Genomic DNA, 9,890 nt, shown 5'->3' with positions numbered 1-9,890 from the left:
TGATTATTATTATCATTTTTATTAATTTGACCTCTTCAACACTCATACTCCCGATCACATTTAAGATAAGATGCATTTATTCGTCCCAAACACATGCACAGTCATGCAAAGGCACACTCATGCAGGTAGGGAAATTTTATCTCTGCTTTTGACCCATCTGGTGCAGTACACACAGAGCAGTGAGCAGCCATGTACGGCGCTCGGGGAGCAGATGTTGGGGGAGTAAGGTGTCTTGCTCAGGGGCACTAGACAGTGTAGGGACAATCCTCTTGGATTTTTGGACAGATCAATCCAGGTTCGTCTTTTGTTGTCTCTCCGTGGAGTCGAACCAGAGACGAACCAGAGACCTTCTCTGCCCATAGTTTACATTTATATTCAATTAATCACCATCTATCTACAAGAAGTTGTCCTGGCACAAGCACTCTGGTGTCATCTTTGGAGAAATTGTGTCAAAACACTTCTGGCTGCATGTTTACATGGACAACGATATTCCAATATAAAAGGTTTCTGATAAACTCAACCTGAACGAAGGTTCTAAATTAGCAATGAGACGTCAAGTATTCAGATCGCATAATGGAGACCTTCTATTTGATCAAATTATAAATGATATAAAATGTAATAATAATACATTTTATTTATACAGCATATTTCATACAAAAAATACAGCTCAAAGTGCTTTGCAATAAAATAAAAGACATGACATATGATCGATCAATAGGAACAAAGATAGAATGAAAGCATAAAACTAGCAAAGGGTATAAAAAGAAGTTTAAAAGAGTATATACCGATAGTGTTAAAGAAAAGATCAAATTAATTAAAAGCAAGATCATAGAAATAGGTTGAGTTGTTTCTTAAAACTATCAACATAAGTAGCGTGTCTGGTGTGTGGTGGGTTAGAGTGGGAGTATGTTCCAAACCGTATGCTTCACCAAACTCTTTTTTAGTTAAATTTTGTGATGTTTAACAAGGGTACCTGACTGACAAAGGCAATTGGTAATAATAACAATTTGATGGAGATTCAAAGTTTACTATGATATTGTGTTTTGTAAACAAATCTAAAATAGGAAATATATTTGAAGAAACTCCATCTGCTCTTGAAGGTCCAGAGCTGTAAAAGAATCTTAGGTTGAGATGATTATTTTTGTGTCTCCAAATCTTTTCTTGCTTTTGGAGAGTTCAAATTCAAACCTTTAAACTTAAATCAACACATTTTAGCTTTTTCTTTACAGGTGATCCTGTTGTTTTCCTTTCTGCAAAGCAAGTGGAGGAAGTACACGCAGCATTTTAATCAGTATTATACAAGTCCTGCTCCCACACTGCTGGACGCATGCAGTTATTTCATCTCCAAGGTTACCAACAACACCAGCAAGTGTAAAACATTATTTGATGTTTGTCTACGACTGAGGTGAGTCTGGCACTTTACTTTCACTTATGTTTTGCCTCGTTAGCTTTGCTGTTTTAATTTAATATTATCCACTCAAATTAAACTCTCGAGCAGATACATTTAGCCTGTGTACTCCACCTGACAACACTTGCTTTGTCTTTGTCTCCTTGTCAATATAACAACTGAGCTGGTTTGCAATTAGTTACATCAATAGTTTTTTTGTGACAGTTTTTCTATTTTATTCTGCAATTCTTTCGGGATTCGTTGGCCGACAACTCAACCGATTTCAACCATTCAAACATCAAAACCTTCAGCTCGTTCACTATACATTGCTGGTTTAATTTGAGTTTTTCCCACTACTCATACTACTTGAAACATTCAGCTTTTTCTGGTTCTACAGCGGTGACATAATCTCTCGTGCCTTTGACATGTCACGTTGTGCCTTTTCAGCTTGATTCTAGTACTTCAACAACTCTGTATTCACATTGCATTCTCAGCAGGAAAATGCAATGTGAATACAGAGTTTGAAATAGAATTTTATTTATATACTTTTCATTATCTAATTGCTTCCTTTTCTATGTGCGTGTGTCTACTCATTCTGCAGGAGAGTAAAGTTGCTCTAGCAGTGTTGTTTCATCCTGGGACGAATACACTGGAACTTCAGTAAGAATGACAAGGACTAAGATGAGGTCAAGGTTTCCCAGTGAGTCTGCTCCAAGTATAGTTAAAATTAAACTATCAGGCTAAACTACAGTAATCAAATCCTCATTATTCTGCAAAGCTGAATCATTGTATTCAGGTCAATGCTTTGGTTTTGCCATCAGATGCTGCTGCTAAATCAGAGCATGAGCTGCCGTGTGTCCAGAATTACCATGTAAGACAAATCATATTCATATATGGAGAAGTGGTTTCATGTTTTTTTTTGACTAGATTTTTTTTTTCTTTTTTGGTTTTGGTAAGCGGATACAAGAGAGCCATCCACAGTCTGTGAGAAATCCACCCACCTATTGTATAAGAGCTGCAGGAGTGCTGAGGTACAATCGTGAGTCCGATGACAACAGGATAAACGTTCCAACCGTTCTTCCAGAGGTACTAAGATCACATTTCCACCTACTGTTGTACATTCATACTCAGGGCAACTTCTGTTACTGATTAGCTCGACTCAAAACTTTTTTCTAGCTCCCACCTCTGGCAGAATTGTCACTGAAATGTGAGTACTGTGGAGCAAAGACCCGACCATCCCTCGGTCTAACGCGGCTACAGGAGCCTGAGGTGAGGCAGACAGTAAAAATTTAAATTCTCAAATTTTACCTGATTCTCCATTGACCCCCTGTCCACCCTCTGTTTGTGTCCATCCTAGACAGCTCCACACTTTTGTTGTGCTCAGCATCAGCAGCTGTGTGAAATGCTGGTGAAGGAGAGAGATGTGTGTGAGAGGAGATGTGACCTGACAACTGTAAAGGAGGAGGATGATGACAACAAGTTTTTCGAAGACATACCAATTGGACTTGGGTATGATTACATTTTATTAAATAACAACCAAAAAAAGACCAACAAATGTAATTACTGCTTATCAAGAATGTATTTGGACTTTGTCATAGAGCACAGTCAGAGGTGAAAATCAACACGGGTTACTCAGCCCAAGCTGCGACTGAAACATGTAAGTAACTGCTCAGTAAGCTAGATACACATTGGAAACTTTAAATCAGTTCATCACATTGACTGTATATAAAGATGGACGACAGCTCCCCATTATTGAAAGCAAAGGGTCTTGATCGCCATCTTGTGGCTGGCTGCTGTAAAGGTCAATTAAGGATGACATGGATTGAACTGAAACATACATGTACAGGGAAAATAGATTGTTCTAAAAAATGGTTGTATTTAAGAGTGAAATGTCATGATTGACAGCTGACACTCACTTGTGATTGGTCGAGTTTGTGTATTGACAGGACCTCACATGGCTCCATCCCCCGATCACTACTGCACAAACTGTGGCTCAAAATTTGCTTATCTTAATATCTTAACTTCCTCCCTGGATAGTGGGAGGAAGTAGAGATGTGTCATCCATCTTTATATGCAGCCTGTGGTTCATCCATGCAGACATGATACAGTGTGCACAGGTTTTTTGTGTTATATTTCTAATCTTGTTGAGAACCTCAACACTTGAGACCAATTCATTTTTGTGCTGTAATTTAGTCGCCCCTGCATCAAGTGTCCTCCGCTTCCGGCTGTCTTGTGCTCATGGAAAAGGAAACTGGACAGTGTGTTCTAGTGGAGCGCCTGAGAGATGCTTGAAAACTGAACAGGAGGAGCCTCAGGTGTCGGTCCCCTGTTGTAAACACAAGCCTCTTAAGTTTGGTATTTGTCATCATCAGGTAACCCCAAACTGTCATGTTCTCTTTCCTGACTCATTGTTTGCTTTGCAGTTTGACCCTCTGTCCGTGGAAAATGCTTTTCTCAAACTCTACACAGTCTTTTTTTTAATAGCTGCTTTCTGTTATGTGCCCCTTTCTAAATAGGAGACATCTAAAGCATTTTAGTTGGACCTTGTTTAGTCTTACTGTGTTTATTTGCAGGATGGGACAGAATTTCTTCAAAAATATTATTCCAGTGGCAAAATATTCCTTACCTTGTTCCGTGGCGGCTCCGCTCAGGTCTTGTATCCTCTCAGATTTAACGTTTGGAGATTTTATATTGTGTGATAAGATTTTTTAGGTTAAAAAAATTATACAAAATTCATAAAAACATCAAAGAGTAAATTTTCTCAATCCAGAACAGATAATTTATGTTAGAAGATGATATATTCAATGAGACGTGTGCTCTACAGTTGGTGTTCCCATCCTTATATCATGGTAACAGTTATCCCTCAGGCCACTTGGCTGTCATTGTGGTCACTGAAGAAAATGGAAGTGTCTGCATCGTGTATGATGACAGCAAGGCCCCCAATCCAGTGATGAGAGCCGTGTTCCAGTCTGATGGCAGGGCTGCATGTTACCACAGCAATGGAAACATATGGTATTAAGGATATTACACACATATATATATATTATTAGTTGAATCCATATTCAGGTGTGCCATTAACCGTGTGGTTTCTGTATGTTTGTATTTATTTGAGTTCATGTTGCAGGCTGTCCTTAAACACATCAGGGGGTCAGTGTTTGGACGAGGCAGGTGCCAGAGTTTGTCGGTGGAGGTGGGAGGGTCCCCTGCACCCCGTCTTCTTATCCCTCAACAAAGCTGTTGGGGTCCGAGTCTTCGGGAGGAAACAAGTGTTTGTTTCCTTCCTGGCTCAAGGACAACAAGCAAAGTTCAGCGTGGGCACCTGCTGTGCTCAGGTTAAAGTGAAGCATTGTTTAAATTTTTTGTCACCACATATTCATCTTGCACTTCCAGAACCTCCAGCTCTAAAACACAAGCTATGCAAAAAGCTTATGTGTCTCTTTTTCAATAACGTTTCATGAGGTGGTTAAATGCACCATTCGGACACTATGTCTTGAACCTCTCCTGCAATATATGTTTTCCTTTACTGTGTTAATATGCCAGTTAGGAACTTGGGATTCTGGTCAAAATAAAAATTAAAGACGAATAGAGGAAAAAAGATTAACAGAATAATTAAATATTAAAATAAAAATGGAATTAAATGTTAGAATTAATATAAGACTTAATCAAAATAAAAGAATAGAAGAGGCAAAAGAAATCAAATCGATTAATCTAGAGTTAAAAATCTGAAAAAAGTTTAAAGGGTAAAAACCTAGGAAAACACATTCCATTCCATGAACTTATAACCTGAAATGCATGTGAATATCTTGAATGTCTTATTAATCACCTCTTTATCCCATTTTTCTTTACAGTGAGAAACAACTGACTGCCCGTTACCTACTAAAAACTGCAGGACTACAATTTCATACTGAAGATCGAATCGTTTTTTAAAAGACTTTGACCCCTGATTTTCTCTCTCTCCACCTCTTGGCTGTTAATATTTTATTTCAAATTTTTAACTTTCCTCATCCAATGCAGGTAGGTTTGGGGGGGGGGGGGGGGGGGGGGGGGGGGGGGGGGCGTGGTTTGGACTCTGTGGCCGGGGGTGTGGTTTGGATATACTTGCTGCCACAAGCGGAAGTAACCAGTGGCAGCTGCCGCTGTCATCGGAAGTGTTGCTGCAAACTGCTGCAGCCTGAGATTGTGCCTCTACTGGTCAACAGAGGAAACACAAACCTAAGAAAAGACTTTGACGTCAGACGAAGAATGACTGAGAGATCCTGAGGGTCTTTGACTCAAAGGAGAAAAGGGGATTATAGGGACAAGTTGTGCTTTAATGTTGAAATAGTGCACACAACTAGAATCTCCTCTTTAAGGGAGAAGTGGCACCTTGACATTGGCTGCCAACTGCCAATAAACTGAATCGAGGCAGAAAACTAAGCGAGATTCATGGAAAACTTGACACTACTTCAATTGCCATTCAAATACTGTTTCCAGAGTGCAGTGTGAAGAACAGAGATAATGATGAAGTCCAGCTTTTCTAGTGAGTCCGACTACAAGTATGATTATAACACACCTTCTTCATGGCAGCCATTTTAACAGGAAATAGAAGGTAAACACAGGTATTACTGATCACAGGAATCAAGGCTCTGTCTAAATAGTACGGTGGCTGAGAGAGCTCAACACACATTGATTCAGGACAACACAGGCAAATAAAAAACATCCGTGCAAGTTACGAAAACCTCTTCATCGATTTGACAGCACATGCGCTGCAAAAAATCCCAAGATATGGAGATACAGTAAACACGCTGCAAATTGAAAAAACGACAACGGGAATGTCTCCAGGGGAACCAAAAAACTGATGAGCCTGTGAACTTTGAGAGGTTACTGAAGTCTGCTACTGGTCAGTGGTGATGGAACTTCACAAATCATTGAACTACAATCAGGTTCAACACTTTTTTGGGTCCCCTGGAAACAATTCCGTTATCCTTTTCGCAATTTCCAGTGGTTTTTTTTTATATGCATGTGTTGTGACTTTTTGTAGTGCATGTGTGGTCAAATTGATGAAGTGTGTTGAGCTCTCTCGGCCAATTAATGTGACCAGTACAGAATATTTCATGTCAGAATGGCGGCCAACCATCAGTGTAAAATAGGATCATCAAATCCTCATTATCTGCAAAGCTGGATCCTTTAGTAGCTGCTGTATTCAGGTCGATGCTTTTGTTTTGCCATTAGAAGGTGCTGCTGCTATACCAGATCTTGTGACACCGACTGTTGTCAATGTCCGTGTAAGTAGAGGAAAATAAACCCATTTTCATGTTTAAATCAGAAACCATCTAGCTTATCAGTGACCTGTTTAACTGATACGATTTTTGTTTCCCTCTGGGTTTGGTAAGCGGATACACGAGAGCCAGTCACAGCCTGTGAATAATCCACCCAGCTTTTATTTCAGAGCTGCAGGTGTTCTAAGGTACAATCGTGAGTCCGACGACAACAAGATAAATGTTCTAACGATTCTTCAGGAGGTACTAAGAACAAATTTCCATCTACTCTTGTAAATTCAAACTCAGGGCAACTTCTTTTACTGATTAGCCCGATTGAAAACCTTTTTTCCAGCTCCCACCTCTGTCAGAATTTGGCGCAAAATGTGAGTTCTGTGGACAAAAGGCCAAACCTTCACTCAGTGTAACATGGAAGCAGGAGCCTGAGGTGAGGAAGACAGGAAATCTACTAAACAAAAATCCTAAAATTTGACCTGATGCTCCATTGACCCCCTGTCCACCCTCTGTTTGTGTCCATCCTAGACAGCTCCACACTTTTGTTGTACTCAGCATCAGCAGCTGTGTGAGATGCTGGTGAAGGGGAGAGCTTTGTGTGAGGGGAGAAGTGACCTGACAACTGCAAAGGAGGAGGATGAGTTGGTCGAAGACATACCATTAGGACTTAAGTACGATTTTGTATTTTTAAGACATAACAAAAATTGTAGTCACTGCTGATCAGGAAGGTATTTGGACTTTGTCTTAGACTACAGCCAGAGGTGAAAATCAACGACCGTTACTCGATCCAAGCTCCGACGGAAACATGTAAGTAACTGCTCAGTAAGTTAGATACATATTTGAAACTTGAAATCAGTTCATCACATTGACTGTATATAAAGATGGACGACATGAATGCTCCCCATAAGTGAAGCCAAAGAGTCTCCTCAGTGCTAATTAATGGTTTAGACATGGACCAAACTACATATCAAATACATTTTTCTCCCGCATTGTTTCTGTCATTTTAGGTATAGTTCTCATCAAACAGATGTATGTTGATGCGATAAAAGTTTGTGGTGAAACGTCATGATGCCTTGTGATTGGTTGAGTGTGTGTATTGATGGAACCTCGTCCCTGTGGCTTGACCCCTCGATCACTGGTGCCCAAACTCTGCCTTCAAATACACAAGAAAGCACAGCGTTCATATTTTTGTTTCATTTCTGGATGGTGGGAAGAAGTGGCGATGTGTCGTCCATCTTTATATACCGTTTTTGGCTAATCCATGTGGTCTTAGTGTGCATTCGTTTTAGGTGTTATTATTAATCTGTTCTAGTTATTGATGAGAACCTCAACACGTGAGACCAATACACTTTGTTTTGTGCTGTATATTAGTCGCCCCAAGGTCAAACACTCTCCGCTACCGGCTCTCTTGTGCTCATGCAAAAGGAAAAAATAATAAGCCTGAGAGGTGCAGGAAAAATGAAGAGGAGGGGCCTCAGGCATCGGTCCGCTGTTATAAACACAAGCCTCTTAAGTTTGGCATATGTCATCATCAGGTAACCCCAAACTGTCATGTTCTCTTTCCTGACTCATTGTTTGCTTTGTGTGTCAGTTTGACCCTCTGTCCGTGGAAAATGCTTTTCTCAAACTCTACACAGTCTTTTTTTTAATAGCTGCTTTCTGTTATGTGCCCCTTTCTAAATAGGAGACATCTAAAGCATTTTAGTTGGACCTTGTTTAGTCTTACTGTGTTTATTTGCAGGATGGGGCAGAATTTCTTCACAAATATTATTCCAGTAGCAAAACATTTCTTACCTTGTTCCGTGGCGGCTCCGCTCAGGTCTTGTATCCTCTCAGATTTAATGTTTGGAGATTTTATATCGCGTGATGAGATTTTTTTGTTTAAAAAAATTATACAAAATTCATAAAAACATCAAAGAGTGAATTTTTTCAATCCAGAACAGATCATTTATGTTAGAAGATGATATATATTCAATGAGACGTGCGCTCTACAGTTGGTGTTCCCATCCTTATATCATGGTAACAGTTATCCCTCAGGCCACTTGGCTGTCATTGTGGTCACTGAAGAAAATGGAAGTGTCTGCATCGTGTATGATGACAGCAAGGCCCCCAATCCAGTGATGAGAGCCGTGTTCCAGTCTGATGGCAGGGCTGCATGTTACCACAGCAATGGAAACATATGGTATTAAGGATATTACACATATATATAAATATATATATATATTATTAGTTTAATCCATATTCAGGTGTGCCATTAACCTTGTGTGTTCAGTATGTTTGTGTGAATTTGTGTTCATGTTGCAGGCTGTCCTTAAACACATCAGGGGGTCAGTGTTTGGACAAGGCAGGTGCCAGAGTTTGTCGCTGGAGGTGGGGGGGTCCCCTGCACCCCGTCTTCTTATCCCTCAACAAAGCTGTTGGGGTCCGAGTCTTCGGGAGGAAACAAGTGTTTGTTTCCTTCCTGGCTCAAGGACAACATGCAAAGTTCAGCGTGGGCACCTGCTGTGCTCAGGTAAAAGTGAAGCATTGTTTACATTCTATCCATCTATCTATCTATCTATCTATTCCCCTTGCACTTCCAGAGCCTCCAGCTCTGCAACACTAGCTGTGCAGAGGTCAACACTCTGCCGTGAAACTGAGTGTTGACCTTCATGTAACACTCACACTGACTCAATTTGTAGTTTTTTAAACAATGACTATGTTAACTGTACATTTTAGGGTGAATCTGAAACAGACGGACCTGCTTCAGGACCGTCAGCGACTAAGGAAGAGCTTACAGCATTGGCAGCCAGGGACAGGACCCTCCTGGCCATTCATAATCTTCATCAGTGCCTGATGAAGCATTGTCAGAACCAGCTGCCCAAGACCACATAGGTCACTCACCTCCACGTTGTTGCCCAAACGCTTCTATCGGTTAGTGCTCACGTGATGAGCGACAATGAAAGAGCCTTTATCCACAAGTGCCTCCAGGGATGTCTGTAACTCTATTACCTGTCTAGAAGATACATCATAAGCTTAAAATGTTGAATTTCCTGTAGTACTGTAACATCAGTCTGTTTTTTAAAATCTAATCAAATCAGTGCAGGGCCTCAGGTCGTCCTAATAACATTAAGTTGAGCTAAAACATGTGCACTCATGACTTGAACAGATTTGTCTGTGGTTAGCTTTAAGCCATTCAGCAGATTGTGTATTTCTTCCCGGGTTTCCTTATATTAAAAGTGAGTAGTCATAATATTAAAATATCCACTTCA

The sequence above is a fragment of the Pleuronectes platessa genome, chromosome 13 (genome assembly GCF_947347685.1).
Source record: "Pleuronectes platessa chromosome 13, fPlePla1.1, whole genome shotgun sequence".
NCBI classification, from domain to species: domain Eukaryota; kingdom Metazoa; phylum Chordata; class Actinopteri; order Pleuronectiformes; family Pleuronectidae; genus Pleuronectes; species Pleuronectes platessa.
Note: the sequence above shows the minus strand (reverse complement) of the source record.